The sequence below is a fragment of the Schistocerca cancellata genome, chromosome 4 (assembly GCF_023864275.1).
Source record: "Schistocerca cancellata isolate TAMUIC-IGC-003103 chromosome 4, iqSchCanc2.1, whole genome shotgun sequence".
NCBI classification, from domain to species: domain Eukaryota; kingdom Metazoa; phylum Arthropoda; class Insecta; order Orthoptera; family Acrididae; genus Schistocerca; species Schistocerca cancellata.
This window is the reverse complement of record NC_064629.1, coordinates 523,811,684-523,835,017: the sequence shown is the minus strand read 5'-3', so window position 1 is coordinate 523,835,017 and position 23,334 is coordinate 523,811,684.

Sequence of the window (23,334 nt, the reverse complement as noted above, 5' to 3'; positions counted from 1 at the left end):
TATTGTGGACGGCTGTGATACAATACGCCATTCTCCAGGGCTGCATCAGCGCATCAGGGATTCCATGCGACGGAGGGTGGATGCATGTATCCTCGCTAACAGAGGACATTTTGAACATTTCTTGTACCAAAGTGTTTGAAGTCACGCTGGTACGTTCTGTTGCTGTGTGTTTCCATTCCATGATTAATGTGATTTAAAGAGAAGTAATAAAATGAGCTCTAACATGGAAAGTAAGCGTTTCCGGACACATGTCCACATAACATATTTTCTTTCTTTGTGTGTAAGGAATGTTTCCTGAAAGTTTGGCCGTACCTTTTTGTAACACCCTGTATATATATACGGGTGCACATAAATTACGGGAACACTTTCAATTCTTTATTGCACAAGAACTAAACATTTTACAGATGTCATACATAATGTATTTTGAAGAGAAACTCTGAAAGTTTATTTATAAACATTCGATATGTGAACCATGAGTGACCCAGCAGACGTCAATACGGTAATAGAATTCTTGCCATACCAGTCCCAGAATGGCATCGTCGACTGTGGCATTCGCTTCCCGTATTCTCTCCCGGAGCTCTGCTTCATCTCGTGGTAGAAGCGGTAATTAGGCCAGATCTTTAATGTGTCCCCACAGAAAAAAGTCACACGGAGTGAGATCTGGTGATCGGGGAGGCCATTTCGAACTCCAACACACAGAAAGCTCGCTCCGCACCTGGACTCGCCATGTTTGCGACTAGCGCTGACTGTCGGCAAATTACCAAACGACGCTGTGGAGGTATACATGAAAAATAAAAAACTACTTTCAGGGTTTCTCTTCAAAATTACATGTGTGTGATATCTGTTCAGTGTTTGGTTCTTGAGCAATAAATAATTGAAAGTGTTCCCGGACTTTATGTAGACCCTGTATATATAAAAGCTGGATAATCGCTGGAGGAACTGTATATCTCTCAAAGGAGACTATGTAGAGAAGTTAGGTGAGTTGTTTATGAATCAAACATTTTTCTTGCTTTTTTTTACCAGACATGCCACTCTCATATGTATCGAGTAGGTAAATAAAAAACCATGTACTTGAGTGCAATGTTGTCACAAAATTTCAAAGCAATTTGCGAAGAACTTTAGGAGATTTACAATTTTGTACAAACGAACATTTACATCCGTATAATAAAAATGTAAATATTTGTGGTTTCAGAATCTTAAATCTAAATCTCTGCAAGCTCTTGACCAATAGCTTTGAAATTTTGACGCAAGGATACCGTCGAATATACACATGTGTTTTTTTTATGTGTACGTGGAGGTGACGGAGTCCCACCTCTAACTGACAAACCAGGGACTCCTAAGATACGACTTGGCAAACAAATGGTAATGAGATGGGGAGCTATTAATATCAATGGGGGCTACTCTGGGAAGAAGGTAGAGCTGGCAGAGGCTGCAAGTAAGATGGGGCTGGACGTTTTAGCTGTTAGTGACATTCGGGTAAGGGGTGAGAAAGAAGAGGAAGTGGGAGAATACAAGGTCTACCTGTCAGGAGTCAAAGCAGGAATAGCACAATGGGGTGTAGGGCTTTACATCAGGAAAGAAATGGAACCCAGCGTAGTTGCAATAAGGTATGTAAACGAACGACTGATGTGGATAGATTTGACAGTGTCTAGCAAGAAAATTAGGATTGTGTCAGTATATTCGCATTGTGAAGGGACATATCAAGATAAGATGGATAGTTTTTATGAGGCACTCAGTGATGTAGTTGTTAGAGTAAAGGACAAGGACAGTGTTCTGCTCATGGGTGATTTTAACGCCAGGATTGGAAATCGAACAGAAGGGTATGAAAAGGTTATGGGTGAATTTGGAGAGGATATGGAGGCCAACAGGAACGGGAAACAACTCTTGGATTTCTGTGCCAGTATGGGCTTAGTAATCACAAACTCCTTTTTTAAACCTAAGAACATTCACCGGTATACTTGGGAAGGCAGGGGAACCAGATCTGTCATTGACTATATAACAACAGATCAGGAATTCAGGAAGGCTGTGAGGGACACACGTGTATTCAGGGGATTCGTTGATGACACTGATCATTATTTAATCTGCAGTGAAATTGGGATTGTGAGGCCGAAAGTGCAGGAGGTCAGGTCGGTATGTAGGAGGATAAGAGTGGAGAAACTTCAGGATAAGAAAATCAGGAACAAGTACATAACAGCGATCTCAGAAAGGTACCAGTTAATTGAATGTAGTCAATTACAGTCATTGGAAAAGGAATGGACAAGGTACAGGGACACAGTACTAGAAGTGGCTAAAGAATGTCTTGGAACAGTAGTGTGTAAAAGTAGGATGAAGCAAACAGCTTGGTGGAATGATACAGTCAAGGCAGCCTGTAAAAGGAAAAAGAAGGCGTATCAAAAATGGCTACATACCAGAACCCAGATAGACAGAGAAAGTTATGTTGAAGAAAGAAACAAAGCCAAACAGATAATTGCAGCATCCAAGAAGAAATCGTGGGAAGACTTTGGAAGCAGGTTGGAGACTATGGGTCAAGCTGCTGGAAAACCATTCTGGAGTGTAATTAGCAGTCTTCGAAAGGGAGGTAAGAAGGAAATGACAAGTATTTTGGACAGGTCAGGAAAACTGCTGGTGAATCCTGTGGATGCCTTGGGCAGATGGAGGGAATATTTTGAAGAGTTGCTCAATGTAGGTGAAAATGCGATCAGTAATGTTTCAGATTTCGGGGTAGAATGGGATAGGAATGATGATGGAAATTGGATCACATTTGAGGAAGTGGAAAAAATGGTCAAAATATTGCGGTGCAATAAAGCGGCTGGGGTGGATGAAATTAAGTCGGAACTCATCAAATACAGTGGAATGTCAGGTCTTAAATGGCTACACAGGATAATTGAAATGGCCTGGGAGTTGGGACAGGTTCTATCAGACTGGACAAAAGCAGTAATCACACCAATCTTTAAACATGGAAACAGAAAAGATTGTAACAACTACAGAGGTATCTCTATAATCAGCGTTGTGGGTAAAATCTTCTCAGGTATTGTTGAAAGGAAAGTGCGAGTATTAGTTGAGGACCAATTGGCTGAAAATCAGTGTGGGTTTAGGCCTCTTAGAGGTTGTCAGGACCAGATCTTTAGCTTACGGCAAATAATGGAGAAGTGTTATGAGTGGAACAGGGAATTGTATCTATGCATTATAGATCTAGAAAAGGCATATGACCGGGTTCCTAGGAGGAAGTTATTGTCTGTTCTACAAGATTATGGAATAGGAGGCAAACTTTTGCAAGCAAGTAAAGGTCTTTACATGGATAGTCAGGCAGCAGTTAGAGTTGACGGTAAATTGAGTTCATGGTTCAGAGTAGTTTCAGGGGTAAGACAAGGCTGCAACCTGTCTCCACTGTTGTTCATATTATTTATGGATCATATGTTGAAAACAATAGACTGGCTGGATGAGATTAAGAAATGTGAACACAAAATAAGCAGTCTTGCATATGCGGATGACTTAGTTGTGATGGCAGATTCGATTGAAAGTTTGCAAAGTAATATTTCAGAGCTAGATCAGAAATGTAAGGACTATGGTATGCAGACTAGCATCTCCAAAACGAAAGTGATGTCAGTGGGAAAGAAATAAAAACTGATTGAGTGCCAAATAGGAGGAACAAAGTTAGAACAGGTGGACGGTTTCAAGTACTTAGGATGCATATTCTCACAGGATGGCAACATAGTGAAAGAACTGGAAGCGAGGTGTAGCAAAGCTAATGCAGTGAGCGCTCAGCTACGATCTACTCTCTTCTGCAAGAAGGAAGTCAGTACCAAGACTAAGTTGTCTGTGCACCGTTCAATCTTTCGACCAACTTTGTTGTATGGGAGCGAAAGCTGGGTGGATTCAGATTACCTTATCAATAAGGTTGAGGTTACGGATATGAAAGTAGCTAGGATGATTGCAGGTACTAGTAGATGGGAACAATGGCAGGAGGGTATCCACAATGAGGAAATCAAAGAAAACTTGGGAATGAACTCTATAGATGTAGCAGTCAGGGCGAACAGGCTTAGATGGTGGGGTCATGTTACACGCATGGGAGAAGCAAGGTTACCCAAGAGACTCATGGATTCAGCAGTAGAGGGTTGGAGGAGTCGGGGCAGACCGAGGAGAAGGTACCTGTATTCTGTTAAGAATGATTTTGAAGTAATAGGTTTAACATCAGAAGAGGCGCCAATGTTAGCACTGAATAGGGGATCATGGAGGAACTGTATAAGGGGGGCTATGCTCCAGACTGAACGCTGAAAGGTATAATCAGTCTTAAATGATGATGATGATGATGATATAATATGTATATAATATATAATACACACACACGTTCTTGATCATTTTTCTCTAAATTATTGCACACTACTCTAATGAGCATTCATATGGACAGAGGCTATATATAGTGGTCCATTGGTAGTGACTGGCCCAAATATCTCACGAAATAAGCGTCAAACGAAAAAACTACAAAGAACGAAACTTGTCCAGTTTGAAGGGCAGAACGAGATAACGCCATGGTTGGCCCGCTAGATGGCCCTGCCATAGGTCAAACGGATATCAACTGCGTTTTTTAAAACAGGAACCCCATTTTTATTACATATTCGTGTAGTACGTAAAGAAATATGAATGTTTTAGTTGGACCACTTTTTTCGCTTTGTGATAGATGGCGCTGTAATAGTCACAAACGTTGTATCACGTAACATTCCGCCAGTGCGAACGGTATTTGCTTCGTGATACATTACCTGTGTTAAAATGGACCGTTTACCAATTGCGCAAAAGATCGATATCGTGTTGATGTATGGCTATTGTGATCAAAATGCCCAACGGGCGTGTGCTATGTATGCTAGTCGGTATCCTGGACGACATCATCCAAGTGTCCGGACCGTTCGCCGGCTAGTTACGTTATTTAAGGAAACAGGAAGTGTTCAGCCACATGTGAAACGTCAGCCACGACCAGCAACAAATGATGATGCCCAAGTAGGTGTTTTAGCTGCTGTCACGGCTAATCCGCACATCAGTAGCAGACAAATTGCCCGAGAATCGGGATTCTCAAAAACGTCGGTGTAGAGAACGTACATCAACATCGATTGCACCCGTACCATATTTCTATGCACCAGGAAATGCATGGCGACGACTTTGAACGTCGTCTACAGTTCTGCCACTGGGCACAAGAGAAATTACGGAACGATGACAGATTTTTTGCACGCGTTCTATTTAGCGACGAAGCGTCATTCACCAACAGCGGTAACGTAAATCGGCATAATATGCACTATTGGGCAACGGAAAAATCCACGATGGCTCCGACAAGTGGAACATCAGCGACCTTGGCGGGTTAATGTATGGTGCGGCATTATGGGAGGAAGGATAATTGGCCCCAATTTTATCGATGGCAATGTAAATGGTGCAATGTATGCTGATTTCCTACGTAATGTTCTACCGATGTTACTACAAAATGTTTCACTGCATGACAGAATGGCGATGTACTTCCAACATGATGGATGTCCGGCACATAGCTCGCGTGCGGTTGAAGCGGTATTGAATAGCATATTTCATGACAGGTTGATTGGTCGTCGAAGCACCATACCATGGCCCGCACGTTCACCGGATCTGACGTCCCCGGATTTCTTTCTGTGGGGAAAGTTGAAGAATATTTGCCATTGTTATCCACCGACAACGCCTGACAACATGCGTCAGCGCATTATCAATGCATGTGCGAACATTACGGAAGGCGAACTACTCGCTGTTGAGAGGAATGTCGTTACACGTATTGCCAAATGCATTGAGGTTGACGGACATCATTTTGAGCATTTATTGCATTAATGTGGTATTTACAGGTAATCACGCTGTAATAGCATGCGTTCTCAGAAATTATAAGTTCACAAAGGTACATGTATCACATTGGAACAACCGAAATAAAATGTTCAAACGTACCTACGTTCTGTATTTTAATTTAAAAAATCTACCTGTTACCAACTGTTCATCTACAATTGTGAGCCATATGTTTGTGACTATTACAGCACCATCTATCACAAAGCAAAAAAAGTTGTCCACCTAAAACATTCATATTTCTTTACGTACTACACGAACATGTAATAAAAAATGGGGGTTCCTATTTTTAAAAAAACGCAGTTGATATCCGTTTGACCTATGGCAGCACCATCTAGCGAGCCAACCATAGCGCCATCTGGCTTCCCCCTTCAAGCTAGACGAGTTTCGTTCTTTGTAGTTTTTTCGTTTGGTGCTTATTTTTGAGATATTTGGCCCGGTTACGATCAATGGAAAGTTGTGTAACTTTATCGGCTTATGATTAGAATACTACTACAGAATATAGAAACTGAATATGCACTAACAACAAATAAAGCTCAATGCTAGAGAGAGGGGAGAAGAGGAGATGGAGATAGTAAGTAGAGGAGATGGAAAGTGAGGAGGTGGAGATGATGGACTGAAAGAATGGGGCAGAAGGAGATGAGAAGAGAGGAGGGAGGAGAAGATGTACAGAGAGAGGGGGCAGAATAAGATGGAGAGAGCGGAGGGGTGAGGAGATAGACAGGAAAAGGGGAGAGGAGGTGATATTCAGAGAGAGGGGGAAGGCAGAGGAGATGGACAGAGACAGAGAAGGAGATTCTGACATATATCCAATTCCTATACATGTTAGAAACGTGTGCTTACTGTTTTCTTTCTTTTCCATTTAACAAGACTGAGGCACACCACATGTGGGCATGAATAGCTAGTTCTAAAAATATTATAAATATACATTGAGCTAAATCTACTTCATGAATATTAAGTAAATATGTACCGCTGGAATAAATCAGAGATTCATACGATTTAGTGCACATTATGCAAAGTTAAGCTTTGAATTCCCTCATCCCATACATATTATAATAGCGGTAGTATTTACGAAATACATATATTTTTTAAGTTAAAGTTAAGCTTTGAATTCCCTTATCCCATACATATTATAATAGCGGTAGTATTCACGAAATACATATCTTTTTTAATTTTCTAACTGGCATAGAATGGATGACATTTTAATAAAGTGATTCATACGGTTTTTTTTTTTTTTTTACACCTGCAGTGTACCGACGTATTGACATTATTGACGACTTCTTGAGAGACACGAGACGCATCTGCCAGTCTTGATGCAGAGCAGACTCTACTGTTGCCCCATACCCACTTCTTAGCCCACAAGCGAGGTGGTTTTCTTTTCGTCCTTTTACTTAGGCAAGAAACACCACCACACACAACTGCAGCCGATTTAAAACCCATTGTACAAATGACGCTGTATCAACAAGCTCGGTCTGTAGCTCGGTCTGAAGCTCGGCAGTGTGTGGACCACACACAACATGACAACATGTTGGGTTCAGAGTCAGATATTTGTTGGCCAAAATGTTCGAGTGTCGATGGGGGGGGGGGGCTCTACAGACGCCATTTTAAAGGCCACGTATAGCGTCGCCACCTGTCGGAACTTTACTAAAACTATCGGGGTTGGAACGAAAACATTCCGCTATATCCCACAACAAATCCGTCAATTTTTTCAATCGAAACTGGCCAAGAAAAAAATATGTTGTATTACTTATCAAACGTTAGGTTTACATTCTACACTTACTCGTATAGGTATGGCAACTGGAAACAAAGAGCGGATGTAGTGAAATCGGAGTAAAAATGTATCTTGGAGTGCAGTTGAGGAAACTGAATGCCGTGTTCACTAGTAAATCTGCAATTTTCGTGATACGGTATGTCTGTAGCATGTGTGGACTAGTTCTCTTACTTAAGTGATTTCTTTTTTTTGTGGGGACTCTAAATGTTTCAATTCGTAATTTATTGCAGGGAAACATACAAGCATTCTGGTCACAGAAAATAATTCAACAGCCACAGAAAATAATTCAACAGAATACTTCATTTCAATCACTACTTATACTACCGATTCCTCTCAAGAACGCCCGCCGGAGTGGTCGAGCGGTTCTAGGCACTTCAGTCTGGAACCGCGCGACCGCTACGGTCGCAGGTTCGAATCCTGCCTCGGGCATGGATGTGTGTGATGTCCTTAGGTTAGTTAAGTTTAAGGAGTTCTAAGTTCTAGGGGACTGATGGCCTCAGATGTTAAGTCCCATAGTGATCAGAGCCATTTGAACCTGTCAAGAACAATTCACATATGAAAAACAGCAGAAAGGTCTAATGAAAGTCTGCTGTACGGTGTTGCTGTATTACGCAGACTAAATATAAACACTGAACAACGCTCTTTATTTGCAGGTATTTACAAGAGGAAGGCCCGTAATAAAAGTCTACCTACAGTATGATATTGTTGCACAAGACTGAATGACAATAAACTCAGTAGCATCAACACACAATAAGCCAGTATTCGCTTTCATGCCTCGTTAAAAAACGATTCAGTGCGAAGTTATTCTGTTCTTCACGGATTAGTGATATACAGTTAAAAATAAAGATACTTAGTTTGAAAAATGCAGTTGTTTCTGCCATCACCGCCATCTCATAGATTGGACTTTGGCATCCATGCGAACTGGGTTCGTACTATTTTTTCGAGGAGTGCATGCTTCTCGAGATATTTTGATGTGCCTACTTAAATGATTAAACATATACATTTGTCAAAAACTGCTGAAATTTTCGTATCATGTTATTTACATTATTAATGCAAATAATAGGTAGACATTGTGAGTGATAACGACCACTGTATCCATCGGATGCAGCGCTACTCGAAGTACTCGTAGTGGAAAATAGGCTCTGAGCACTATGGGACTTAACATCTGTGGTCATCAGTCCCCTAGACCTTAGAACTACTTAAACCTAACTAACCTAAGGACATTACACACATCCATGCCCGAGGCAGGATTCGAACCTGCGACCGTAGCAGTCGCGCGGTTCCGGACTGCGCGCCTAGAACCGCTAGACCACCGCGGCCGGCGTAATGGAAAATAAACACGCTTAAGCAGTAGTTATAAAATAATTAAGCTTTATTCACATGCAGTACAAGCTGTATGGTGTATATGATGGTAAGCACAGGCTTATTTCGTACGGATATATCGTCTTCAACGACAATTTCAGAGTTTTTAATTTGCTCCTGTAACTACAATGCGGTATAGAATCGTCCATATTGACTATTACAGACGTGGTGAATGTCGTCTTGGGAGGCAGAGATCGATGCAGTTTCCACCCGTTGTTGCAAATAGTGCCGGTAACGCTGACCAGGCTACATACATTATGTGATCAAAAGTATCCGGATACCTCGCTGAAAATGACTTACAATTTTGTGGCGCCCTCCATCGCTAATGCTAGAATTCAATATGGTGTTGGCCTACCCTTAGCCTTGATGACAGCTTCCACTCTCGCAGGCATACGTTCAATCCGGAGCTGGAAGGTTTCTTGGGGAATGACAGCCTATTCTTCACGGAGTGCTGCCCTGAGGAGAGGTATCGATGTCGGTCGGTGAGGCTTGGCACGAAGTCTGCGATCCAAAACATCCCAAAGGTGTTCTATAGGATTCAGGTCAGGATTCTGTGCAGACCAGTCCATTACAGGGATGTTATTGTCGTGTAACCACTCCGCCACAGGCCGTGCATTATGAACAGGTGCTCAATCGTGTTGAAAAATGCAATCGCCATCTCCGAATTGCTCTTCAACAGTGGGAAGCAAGAAGGTGCTTAAAACATCAAAGTAGGCCTGTGCTGTGATAGTGCCACGCAAAGCAACAAGGGGTGCAAGCCCCCTCCATGAAAAACATGACCACACCATAACACCAACGCCTCCGAATTTTACTGTTGGCACTACACACGCTGGCAGACGACGTTCATCGGGCATTCGCCATACCCACACACTGCCAGCGCATCGCCACATTGTGTACCGCGATTCGTCACTCCACACAACGTTTTTCCACTGTTCAATCGTCCAATGTTTACACTCCGCGAGCCGTCGTTTGGCATTTACCGGCGTGATGTGTGGCTTATGAGCAGCCGCTCGACCATGAAATCCAAGTTTTCTCACCTCCTGCCTAACTTTTATAGTACTTCATCGTACTTGCAGCGGATCCTGATGCAGTTTGGAATTCCTGTGTGAAGGTCTGGATAAATGTCTGGATAAATGTCAGCTTCAGGCAGTGTTGGCTTCGGTCACACAGCCTGAGGCTGTTGCCAATGGGCATCTCTGTGGGGGTCCGGATGGGGGTTTGTCGGGGACGGCCAGCTCGTCCCACGCATCCCCCAATCGGACTACGACTGTGGCTGCCCAGGATACTGCCCACATTGAGGCTGATCCCTCACCTGTGATAGAGTGGGAGGTCGTCTCGAGGTGTGGCAGGGGGCGAAAGACATTCCGGAGAGCTGAATGGAAGGCCTCTCCAGTTTGTCTGACGGATCGGTTTCAGGTTCTGTCTCAGGCTGATACTGATCTTCGGCCGGACATGGCTGCTTGTCCTGTTCCAGACGTTGCCCCTCAGTCTGCAAGATCCGGGCGGTCGCAGAGGGTGGGCTTACTGGTAGTTGGGAGCTCCAACGTCAGGCGCGTAATGGGCCCCCTTAGGGATATGGCAGCTAGAGAGGGGAAGAAAACCAATGTGCACTCCGTGTGCATACCGGGGGGAGTCATTCCAGATGTGGAAAGGGTCCTTCCGGATGCCATGAAGGGTACAGGGTGCACCCATCTGCAGGTGGTCGCTCATGTCGGCACCAATGATGTGTGTCGCTATGGATCGGAGGAAATCCTCTCTGGCTTCCGGCGGCTATCTGATTTGGTGAAGACTGCCAGTCTCGTTCTACATCTACATCTACATCTACATCCATACTCCGCAAGCCACCTGACGGTGTGTGGCGGAGGGTACCTTCAGTACCTCTATCGGTTCTCCCTTCTATTCCAGTCTCGTATTGTTCGTGGAAAGAAGGATTGTCGGTATGCCTCTGTGTGGGCTCTAATCTCTCTGATTTTATCCTCATGGTCTCTTCGCGAGATATACGTAGGAGGGAGCAATATACTGCTTGACTCTTCGGTGAAGGTATGTTCTCGAAACTTTGACAAAAGCCCGTACCGAGCTACTGAGCGTCTCTCCTGCAGAGTCTTCCCCTGGAGTTTATCTATCATCTCCGTAACGCTTTCGCGATTACTAAATGATCCTGTAACGAAGCGCGCTGCTCTCCGTTGGATCTTCTCTATGTCTTGTATCAACCCTATCTGGTACGGATCCCACACTGCTGAGCAGTATTCAAGTAGTGGGCGAACAAGCGTACTGTAACCTACTTCCTTTGTTTTCGGATTGCATTTCCTTAGGATTCGTCCAATGAATCTCAGTCTGGCATCTGCTTTACCGACAATCAACATTATATGATCATTCCATTTTAAATCACTCCTAATGCGTACTCCCAGATAATTTATGGTATTAACTGCTTCCAGTTGCTGACCTGCTATTTTGTAGCTAAATGATAAAGGATCTATCTTTCTGTGTATTCGCAGCACATTACACTTGTCTACATTGAGATTCAGTTGCCATTCCCTGCACCATGCGTCAATTCGCTGCAGATCCTCCTGCATTTCAGTACAATTTTCCATTGTTACAATCTCTCGATACACCACAGCATCATCTGCAAAAAGCCTCAGTGAACTTCCGATGTCATCCACCAGGTCATTTATGTATATTGTGAATAGCAACGGTCCTATGACACTCCCCTGCGGCACACCTGAAATTACTCTTACTTGGGAAGACTTCTCTCCATTGAGAATAACATGCTGCGTCCTGTTATCTAGGAACTCCTCAATCCAATCACACAATTGGTCTGATAGTCCATATGCTCTTACTTTGTTCAATAAACGACTGTGGGGAACTGTATCGAACGCCTTGCGGAAGTCAAGAAACACGGCATCTACCTGTGAACCCGTGTCTATGGCCCTCTGAGTCTCGTGGACGAATAGCGCGAGCTGGGTTTCACATGACCGTCTTTTTCGAAACCCATGCTGATTCCTACAGAGTAGATTTCTAGTCTCCAGAAAAGTCATTATACGGGATGAAAGCAGAGCTCACCATCTGCAGCATCGTCGACAGGACTGACTGCGGACCTTTGGTACAGAGCCGAGTGGAGGGTCTGAATCAGAGGCTGAGACGGTTCTGCGACCGTGTGGGCTGCAGATTTCTCGACTTGCGCCATAGGGTGGTGGGGTTTCGGGTTCCGCTGGATAGGTCAGGAGTCCACTACACGCAACAAGCGACTACACGGGTAGCAGGGGTTGTGTGGCGTGGACTGGGCGGTTTTTTAGGTTAGATGACCTCGGGCAAGTACAGAAAGGGCAACAGCCTCAACGGGTGTGGGGCAAAGTCAGGACATGCGGGGACCAAGCAGCAATCGGTATTGTAATTGTAAACTGTCGAAGCTGCATTCGTAAAGTGCCGGAACTTCAAGCGCTGATAGAAAGCACCGAAGCTGAAATCGTTATAGGTACAGAAAGTTGGTTGAAGCCAGAGATAAATTCGGCCGAAATTTTTACAAAGGCACAGACGGTGTTTAGAATGGATAGATTGCATGCAACCGGTGGTGGCGTGTTTGTCGCTGTTAGCAGTAGTTTATCCTGTACTGAAGTAGAAGTGGATAGTTCCTGTGAATTATTATGGATGGAGGTTACACTCAACAACCGAGCTAGGTTAATAATTGGCTCCTTTTACCGACCTCCCGACTCAGCAGCATTAGTGGCAGAACAACTGAGAGAAAATTTGGAATACATTTCACATAAATTTTCTCAGCATGTTATAGTCTTAGGTGGAGATTTCAATTTACCAGATATAGGCTGGAACACTCAGATGTTTAGGACGGGTGGTAGGGACAGAGCATCGAGTGACATTATACTGAGTGCACTATACGAAAATTACCTCGAGCAATTAGACAGAGAACCGACTCGTGGAGATAACATCTTGGACCTATTGATAACAAACAGACCCGAACTTTTCGACTCTGTATGTGCAGAACAGGGAATCAGTGATCATAAGGCCGTTGCAGCATACCTGAATATGGAACTTAATAGGAATATAAGAAAAGGGAGGAAGGTTTATCTGTTTAGCAAGAGTAATAGAAGGCAGATTTCAGACCACCTAACAGATCAAAACTAAAATTTCTGTTCCGACACTGACAATTTGAGTGTTTATGGAAAAATTCAAGGCAATCGTAAAATGCGTTTTAGACAGGTACGTGCCGAGTAAAGCTGTGAGGGACGGAAAAAACCCACCGTGGTTCAACAACAAAGTTAGGAAACTACTGCGAAAGCAAAGAGAGCTTCACTCCAAGTTTAAACGCAGCCAAAACCTCTCAGACAAACAGTAGCTAAACGATGTCAAAGTTAGCGTAAGGAGGGCTATGCGTGAAGCGTTCAGTGGATTCGAAAGTAAAATTCTATGTACCGACTTGACAGAAAATCCTAGGACATTCTGGTCTTATGTTAAATCAGTAAGTGGCTCGAAACAGCATATCCAGACACTCCGGGATGATGATGGCAATGAAACAGAGGATGACACGCGTAAAGCTGAAATACTAAACACTTTTTTCCAAAGTTGTTTCACAAAGGAAGACCGCACTGCAGTTCCTTTCTAGATCCTCGCAAAACGAAAAAATGGCTGACATCGAAATAAGTGTCCAAGGAATAGAAAAGCAACTGGAATCACTCAACAGAGGAAAGTCCACTGGACCTGACGGGATACCAATTCGATTCTACACAGAGTACGCGAAAGAACTTGGCCCCCTTCTAACAGCCGTGTACCACAAGTCTCTAGAGGAACGGAAGGTTCCAAATGATTGGAAAAGAGCACAGGTAGTCCCAGTCTTCAAGAAGGGTCGTCGAGCAGATGCGCAAAACTATAGACCTATATCTCTGACGTCGATCTGTTGGAGAATTTTAGAACATGTTTTTTGCTCGAGTATCATGTCGATTTTGGAAACCCAGAATCTACTCTGTACGAATCAACATGGATTCCGGAAACAGCGATCGTGTGAGACCCAACTCGCTTTATTTGTTCATGAGACCCAGAAAATATTAGATACAGGCTCCCAGGTAGATGCTAGTTTCCTTGACTTCCGGATGGCGTTCGATACAGTTCCGCACTGTCGCCTGATAAACAAAGTAAGAGCCTACGGAATATCAGACCAGCTTTGTGGCTGGATTGAAGAGTTTTTAGCAAACAGAACACAGCATGTTGTTATCAATGGAGAGACGTCTTCAGACGTTAAAGTAACCTCTGGCGTGCCACAGGGAAGTGTTATGGGACCATTGCTTTTCACAATATATATAAATGACCTAGTAGATAGTGTCGGAAGTTCCATGCGGCTTTTCGCGGATGATGCTGTAGTATACAGAGAAGTTGCAGCATTAGAAAATTGTAGCGAAATGCAGGAAGATCTGCAGCGGATAGGCACTTGGTGCAGGGAGTGGCAACTAACCCTTAACATAGACAAATGTAATGTATTGCGAATACATGGAAAGAAGGATCCTTTATTGTATGATTATATGATAGCGGAACAAACAGCAGTTACTTCTGTAAAATATCTGGGAGTATGCGTGCGGAACGATTTGAAGTGGAATGATCATATAAAATTAATTGTTGGTAAGGCGGGTACCAGGTTGAGATTCATTGGGAGAGTCCTTAGAAAATGTAGTCCATCAACAAAGGAGGTGGCCTACAAAACACTCGTTCGACCTATACTTGAGTATTGCTCATCAGTGTGGGATCCGTACCAGATCGGGTTGGCGGAGGAGATAGAGAAGATCCAAAGAAGAGCGGCGCGTTTCGTCACAGGGTTATTTGGTAACTGTGATAGCGTTACGGAGATGTTTAGCAAACTCAAGTGGCAGACTCTGCAAGAGAGGCGCTCTGCATCGCGGTGTAGCTTGCTCGCCAGGTTTCGAGAGGGTGCGTTTCTGGATGAGGTATCGAATATATTGCTTCCCCCTACTTATACCTCCCGAGGAGATCAGGAATGTAAAATTAGAGAGATTCGAGCGCGCACGGAGGCTTTCAGACAGTCGTTCTTCCCGCGAACCATACGCGACTGGAACAGAAAAGGGAGGTAATGACAGTGGCACGTAAAGTGCCCTCCGCCACACACCGTTGGGTGGCTTGCGGAGTATAAATGTAGATGTAGATGTATTATTCATTACGACCTTCTTCAACCTTCGGCGGTCTCTGTCACTCAACAGACGAGGTCGCCCTGTACGCTTTCGTGCTCTACGTATCCCTTCACGTTTCCATTTCATTATCACATCGGAAACAGTGCACCTAGAGATGTTTAAAAGTGTGAAAATCTCGCTTACAGACGTATGTCACAAATGACACCCAATAACCTGTCTACGTTCGAAGTCCGTGAGTTCCACGGAGCGCCCCATTCTGCTCTTTCACAATGTCTAATGACTACTGAGGTCGCTGCTGTGGAGTACCTGGCAGTAGGTGGCAGCACAATGCGCCTAATATGAAAAACGTATGTTTATGGGGGGTACGAATACTTTTGATTACGTAGTGTAGGATGCTAGTTCGTCTTGTCAATCCGCAAGCTCAATGGTACGGTGATCGTGTTGATCAAGGGCGCCGACGAACACTTTGGAAAGGAGAGGGAGTGCAGGGACGTGTGCGATAAGTGTCTGGATGGCATTACCCTGCAGCATAAGCTTACCTCCTGTACGCCGTAGAAAGGCCAACAGAGTGGGCTGGATGATACTCTGGATGTATTACTTACTGTTAAGGGTTCCCTCAACAAATTGTAGAGGTGGATGGTATGATGTCATCGAGCCTAATACATATTATAGAACCTACGATGCCAGCAGGTATCGATCTCTTTACATAAATTTAAACAGAAATTTTCTATAAAATAATTGATCTTCATAGTTTGTGAACTATCATTTCACTGGATACATATTTAAGACTCGTGCGATTAAAATGATCTAAGACATATGTATGATAATTTAGTAAATCCATTTGAGTAAATATTTACGCAATCATTATTACATTTAAATGTCAATTTATGTAAGAACAAATTTAAACGTTTATATTGAATATTTAATCAAATGGCTCTGAGCACTATGGGACTTAACATCTGAGGTCATCAGTCCCCTAGAACCTGGAGAACTAATTAAACCCAGCTAACCTAAGGACATCACACACATCCATGCCCGACGCAGGATTCGAAGCTGCGACCGTAGCAGTCACGCGGTTCCGGACTGAAGCGCCTAGAACCACTCGGCCACAACGACCGGCTAGTGAACATCTGTGATAGTCTTAAAATTCTTTGGGTTTCATATATAATACTCGAATTTGTCCTTCTTGTTCGCACTTGGAAAGAAGAGTAGTTGTATTATGGGGTGTTGAAAAAGATAGTTGTAAAGAGTAGCCACATTTAGTTGCTGAAAGAAGAGTCATGTGTAACCTTTCGTGAGACGTATTTTGTGAACCAATCATCTACGAAGTTCTCATAAGTTATGGGGAACCACACACAAATCCTACACATATGTTGCAGAATTTTGTTTGTTAGGAACACTTTTTGCTTCGCCAAAACACAATGTAAATGTTATTATTGTGTGTCCCATCCCAGGATAAACATAATTCTGCGAAGTATATGTAGTATCTGTGTGTAGTTACGCAAAAGAAGAATGATCTGACAAAGCAAAACGAGGTGAGCTCGCAGCAAATCATAATGTACAAATGGTACTGCATAACCGTATAATGTAAAATTAAGATTTGAATTAAAAGCCGCGCGGGATTAGCCGAGCGGTCTCAGGCGCTGCAGTCATGGACTGTGCGGCTGGTCCCGGCGGAGGTTCGAGTCCTCCCTCGGGCATGGGTGTGTGTGTTTGTCCTTAGGATAATTTAGGTTAAGTAGTATATAAGCTTAGGGACCGATGACCTTAGCAGTTAAGTCCCATAAGATTTCACACACATTTGAACACTTTTTTAAATTAAAAAAGAACCCCTGGTTATGGCACAGACGTACTGAAACATGTGTGGGTCATATGAAAAAAAAAACTGTGTTTTGCATAATTTTAACTGCAAACACGACAAATGCAAGGGCAGCAAGTCCAAATGATGAGTACTTATTGACTTGAGGGATACTAACAGTAAAAAAAAATGGGTCTTGCCATCTTGCGGTCCTCTGCCTAACTCAGTAGCTCTCATCTGGTCCTGCAGGTTTAGCCGTTACTCTGAATGCACTCTTCGATTTCGTTACTCAATTTGTTATGTACTCAACTGCCAGTTTTTAAGTTGGAGCTTGTTATTGATTTATGATTAGACTTTGTCGAGGTCACTCGTCTTCAGCCTTCAGCCTATACGTTGCAGCCATATACTTGATAGTCGGATCTATCGGTTATGTTACAAGCACCAATGACAGTAATTCCACTGGTGCCCGGGCCACATACTCTCCTTCGCTTGCCTACCCGTCTCTGCTTCACAGCTACTATTTTCAGCACAAGAGAAATGATGTGTTCACATCTGTCTGTAAAGTTCGTTATAGATTGGAAGATAACAATGCGTTGCGCTCTCACTGCGCAAAGCTATGGTCTGAATTCACTGGGGCTTTAAAGGCCCAACTTCTATGTTATTTAAAAGTTGATTTGTCTGCAGTCAGGTGCATATGCTCCGCGTGGTTTCGCCTGTCATTTTAACATTATTTTAATTGTTTAGTTTGCAATAGTAGTGAGTTTATTTGCCAAGCACCATTGTTGCAACTGCTAAAGGTTCTTATTTTGAACATGATTCTTATACTGACAAAGATGACCACAAGTAATTCGCATATGCTGCAGTGCCAGTGACGTGCTTGTCTGGACCAATTAAGCTCCACTCTAGATCCCGGAAGATCGGGTACCAGGATTCCCATATTCACACGATCGTCATGGGCCACTCTAAGTCTTCGAAAGCGTTTATTGATGACTACCTTTACAGCATTCTCACATTTGTCGAGAGTGTTGTTTACTATCTGCGGCGTCTGATTAGTATAATCTGTAATATCTTTGTCTTGTCTAAAGCAAACTTGTCACGGCCTAGAACAGTAAAACTCCACGTGCTACTGCAAATTATCGCACAAGATACGTTACTGCGCTTTAACCAGTGTGCTAGTTAGACAGACGGATCTATACATTGTAGAATCCACACTAGAACACAATCGAAGCATCCACACAGAGCTGTTTTACAATGGCGGACTTTCTTTCCTCTGTTGCCAGTCTTACAGCCACAAAAAAATTATCAGAAACATTGGACACACTTAGCTCATCAACATATTATGCCCACTCTTCAACACAGCTCTGCGGCATATCTGCCTGGAAGGCCTGCAAGATATATGAAGAGCACAAGGCAAAAATGATGACAGTCAATTTTTCCCATTTTCAGGTTAGGACAGGAATTTGTAGCTCAAATATGGCCGAATTTGTAGGGAGTGTACACGGCAAGAATGCTGGCAATAACTAAGTTATTTGCCATTTTATTTTTGTTGTGCACGGTAAAACCGATGAATGTCATCTGTGTTCACGGCACATATGATGAGAGTCATTTCATAAGGTTGGCAAAACCTGCTTGATCAGGAGTTCAACGTGCTGTCTTCATTCTTTTGTTTACTTTGTGTTTGTGGTTAGAAAGTTGCTTGTGTTCTTGGTAGTAGTTTCTGTGAAAATGAGTGAATTAAGTGAGTCAAGTGTGGATGAAGATTGTGAAAACGTCACAAAGAAGAGAAAATCCCATGGAAGGGTAAGAGATGTGATGAAAAAACTTAAAGTGTGTACTCATGAAACTGGGCCCGATTGCAAACGTAAAAGACTACAGTATTTTGATAGAGTTTGTGAAGGTGAAAGAAAAAGATTAATTTCTCATTTTAATAGTTTAGAATCTAATGATGCTTAGTCCACATACTTGGCTGGGCTTATCAATGTTTATGACGTCAAAAATCACAGACCAAGAAAGCCTGAAAATTAATCACATTTTAATGATAAGAGCTACACCTACAAAGTAAGAATAAAGGATGGTGATAATTTTATTGACACCCCTGTGTGTTATAAAGCATTTTTGTCTATTTTTGGTGTAACTGGAAGAAGGGTTCAAACTATTCATACGAGTCTGAAAGAAACAGGTGAACCCCCAACAGACAAGAGAGGAAAGTATGACCACAAACATTGTACGACCTCAAAAAAAGTTAAGTAAAGTGTCATTGATCACATTGCATCGTTTAAGGGCCGTACAAGCCATTATAGTTTTGATAAAACTAAAAAAAACATATTTGCCAGACACTTTAAATTTGAAAAAAATGCAAACATTGTGCAAGACAGGTAGGTGTAGTGGTAAGATTGTGTCCTATGAATATTATAGACAGATATCCGTATCTAAGTTTAACATAGCTTTCGGATATCCCAGAAGCGACACCTGCAGTGCATGTGACAGGTACCAAGTAGAAATGAAAGCTCTAAACCTCCAGCTGGAACAGACTAACGATGACAAGGAAAAAGCAAATATTTTAAGCAGCATTAAGACAAAACACTGTGAGAATGAACTACACTTGAGGAAAGCTAACACGTTTTAAGACAGAAAGAGAAAATGTAGGAAAATTTCAAGGAATAGGGAGGGTACTGAGGCACTTACCATTGATTTTCAAAAAATTTAAGCTTACCTAATTTGACCACAAATGACGTTTACTACCGCCGTCAATTGTCGTTGTATTTGTTCAATGTCCACAGTCTATCTACGGAAAATGCAACTTTTTTTGCTTACCCAGAAAGAGAAGGAGGTAAAGGTGCAGACGAAGTAGTGTCGATGTTGCACTATAATACCTTCACCATGTTACAGTCCAATGTCAAAAACTTGTACATATTTTGTAATTCTTGTAGCGGACAGAACAAGAACTACACCATGTTTCGCTTCTGTCATTATGTGGTACAATACCTAAAAAAACTAGACTGCATAACAAGTACCAAGAACTGCAGCACCTGAAGCAGTTTTGCAGTCGATCTGCTCAAAGGTAATTTGAAGAACTTCCTCATTGACAAAAGACAAGTTGTAAGTAACAGTATTAAAATAAAATATGGGCCTAATGTGTTAAATCTAGAATATTATAAATCTTATAAAATAAACAGTAAACAGAATCTGTTTACAGGTTACAAGATCCACTGAAGAAGCACAGAAAGATAGTGGACTTTCATTGTTTTTTATGAATACCATCACTTTTACCATGTTTTTTGTATACCTATTTAAGTTCTTAATTAATAAAGTAAATTAAAATTGAAAATGCGTTTATCGTATTACATTTGTTACCTAAACAAATAGATGTAGATCAATAAAAATGTTGTTGTGATAATTATACAGTGAACGTTTATGATATATGAGAGACTAGAGCAGAAAATTAGTCGTCCTGAAAAGTTACAAAAAAGTGACTATCATCATTTTTGCCTTGTGCTGTTCATATAGCTTCAAAAAATGGTTCAAATGGCTCTGAGCACTATGGGACTTAACATATGAGGTCATCAGTCCCCTAGAACTTAGAACTACTTAAACCTAACTCCTAAGGACAACACACACATCCATGCCCGAGGCAGGATTCGAACCTGCGACCGTAGCGGTCACGCGGTTCCATACTTAAGCGCCTAGAACCGCCCGGCCACACCGGCAGGCATATAGCTTCAAAAGGTACACAAAGTTATCATAATGATAATGAAACGTCTATGTTCCGGACTATAGCATCTTGCTGAAATGTTATCACTGACCACATTTGCGCGTTGTTTTCAATAGAACTAGCGAAGATTCGTAAGTCAACAGAACGTGCAAGGTGGGTTGTAATGTACACTGAACCGCCAAAGAAACTGGTATAGGCATGCATATTCAAATATAGAGATATGTAAACACGCAGAATACGGTGCTGCGGTCGCCAAAGCGTATATAAGACAACAAGTGTCTGGCGCAGTTGTTAGATCGATTACTGCCGCTACAATGGCAGGTTATCAAGATTCGAGTGAGTCTGGACGTGGTGTAATAGTCGGCGCACGAGCGATGGGACACAGCCAATCCGAGGTAGCGATGAAGTGGGGAGTTTCCCGTACGACCATTTCACGAGTGTACCGTGTATACCAGGAATCCGGTAAAACACCAAATCTCCGACATCGCTGCGGCCGGAAAGAGAGCCCGAAAGAACGGGAGCAACGACGACTAAAGAGAAACGTTCAACCTGACGAAAGTGCAATCCTTCCTCAATTTGCTGCAGATTTCAATGCTGGGCCATCAACAAGCGGCAGCCATTCAACGTAACACCATCGATATGGGCTTTCGGAACCGAAGGCCCACTCGTATACCCTTGACGACTACCAGCGAACGCCGCCATTGGACAGTTGATGACTAGAAACATGTTGCATGGTCGGACGAGTCTCGTTTCAAATTGTATCGGGTGTATGCACGTGTATGGGTATGGAGACAACCTCTTGAATCCATGGACCCTGCTTGTCAGCAGGGGGCTGTTCGGACTGGTGTAGGCTCTGTAATGGTGTGGGGCGTGTGCAGTTGGAGTGATCTCGGACCCCTGATTCGTATAGATACGACTGTGACAGATGACACATACGTAAGCATACTGTCTAATCACCTGCATCATTTATGTGAATTGTGCATTCCGATGGACTTGGGCAATTCCAGCAGACGTCCAGAATTGCTACAGAGTGGGTCCAGGGACACTCTTCTCAGTTTAAACGCTTCCGCTGGCCACCAAACTCCCCAGACATGAACATTATTGAGCACATATGGGATGCCTTGCAACGTGCTGTTCAGAAGAGATCTCCACACTTATGGATTTATCGACAGCCCGTCAGGATTCATGGCGTCAGTTCCCTCCAGCACTACTTCAGACATTAGTCAAATCCATGCCACGTCGTGTTGCGGCACTTCTGCGTGCTCTCGGGGCCCTACACGATATTACGCGGGTGTACCAGTTTCTTTGGCTCTTCAGTGTATATAGTTGTGTCGATGCGAAACATATTACGAAGCGTATTACGGTACCAAACTGTATCAGCCCGACACCAGTAAAGATGGTTCCCGTGAGTCACAGCCGTGGAAGCCAGACTGGCATACTGACTATGTTAATACTGTATTTCTCTTTTAATCACTTTTCTGTCTCTGCGATCTCAAAAGAAAATAACAACAGACCGATGCCTTCTAAATGAAATACGTTCGTGCTTGCTACTGGACTGGATGGAAACTTATTGGTGGACAAAACGCTCACATTGTCGCAAATGTAGAGTTTTCCATGGTGGCTGAGATAAGTTTAGGCGCACCCCATAGGATGTGATAGGTTTCTTATAGTTCGTGATATACAGGATGACTCACTAACTATTGCCACCTAGAATAACTCCGAAAGTATGATAAAAGCTGAAAAATTTGTGGGACAAATGTTGCAGGGGACAGCGGGGGCCATAATATGACGGTTTTTTGTTGCTAGGTGGGGTCGCGTCAGAGATATGAAGGTCAACTTTGTTTTGTTATAAATGTGATGCTATAGTTTGGTACTTATTTTCTGATAGCGGCTATCGGGACCAATCCAATGATGTGTAACAGTAACATCTTTGAAGGTCAACTACGACCACAAAGGTGGCATGAACGTCCATTTACAGAAGGTGTTCGAAGTGATGACCATTGGTATCAATGCAGTGCTGCAATCTTCTTATCACGGATTGTGTGGTATTCCTTATCACATCGGCACTTATAGAAACACATGCTCTGACAATTCTCTCTCGTATATCGTGCAAATAGTAAATATTCGCCGTATATGGCGTATCCTTCTAACGTGCCATTGACATGTAAACACCATTCGACGGTTTCGCAATACTACACTAATAGGAACGATAAGACTAGTATCGTCGAATCAAGCGAAATGGAATGATGTATTCCCTCGAAGAACAAGTCGATATGCTTAACATTTACGGAGAATGCCAACGAAATTCAGTGAGAGCTAGAGACATACGGGGAAAAATATCCTCAACGTACTCACCCTACACGTCGTGCATTTAAATATGTGTATGATAATTGAGGACAACTAGATCTTTAACGCATCGGAGACATATCCGACATAGGAAAGTTACTATCGAGGAAATGGAAATTGGTAGTCTTGCCACTGTGGTTCGAGATCCTTGTGTTAGTTCGCGTCAAATCGCAAGGGAATCTGGCATGAGCCAGAGTAGTATTGTTCGTGTTCTGCATTGCCATAAATATCATCCTTACCATATCAGTCTCCAACAAGATTTAACTGGTACGGATTGTATGCGTCGCATTGAATTCTGCCGATTGACTCAACTTCAGATTCAGAGGGATGACACATTTATTAATTTGATTTTATTTAC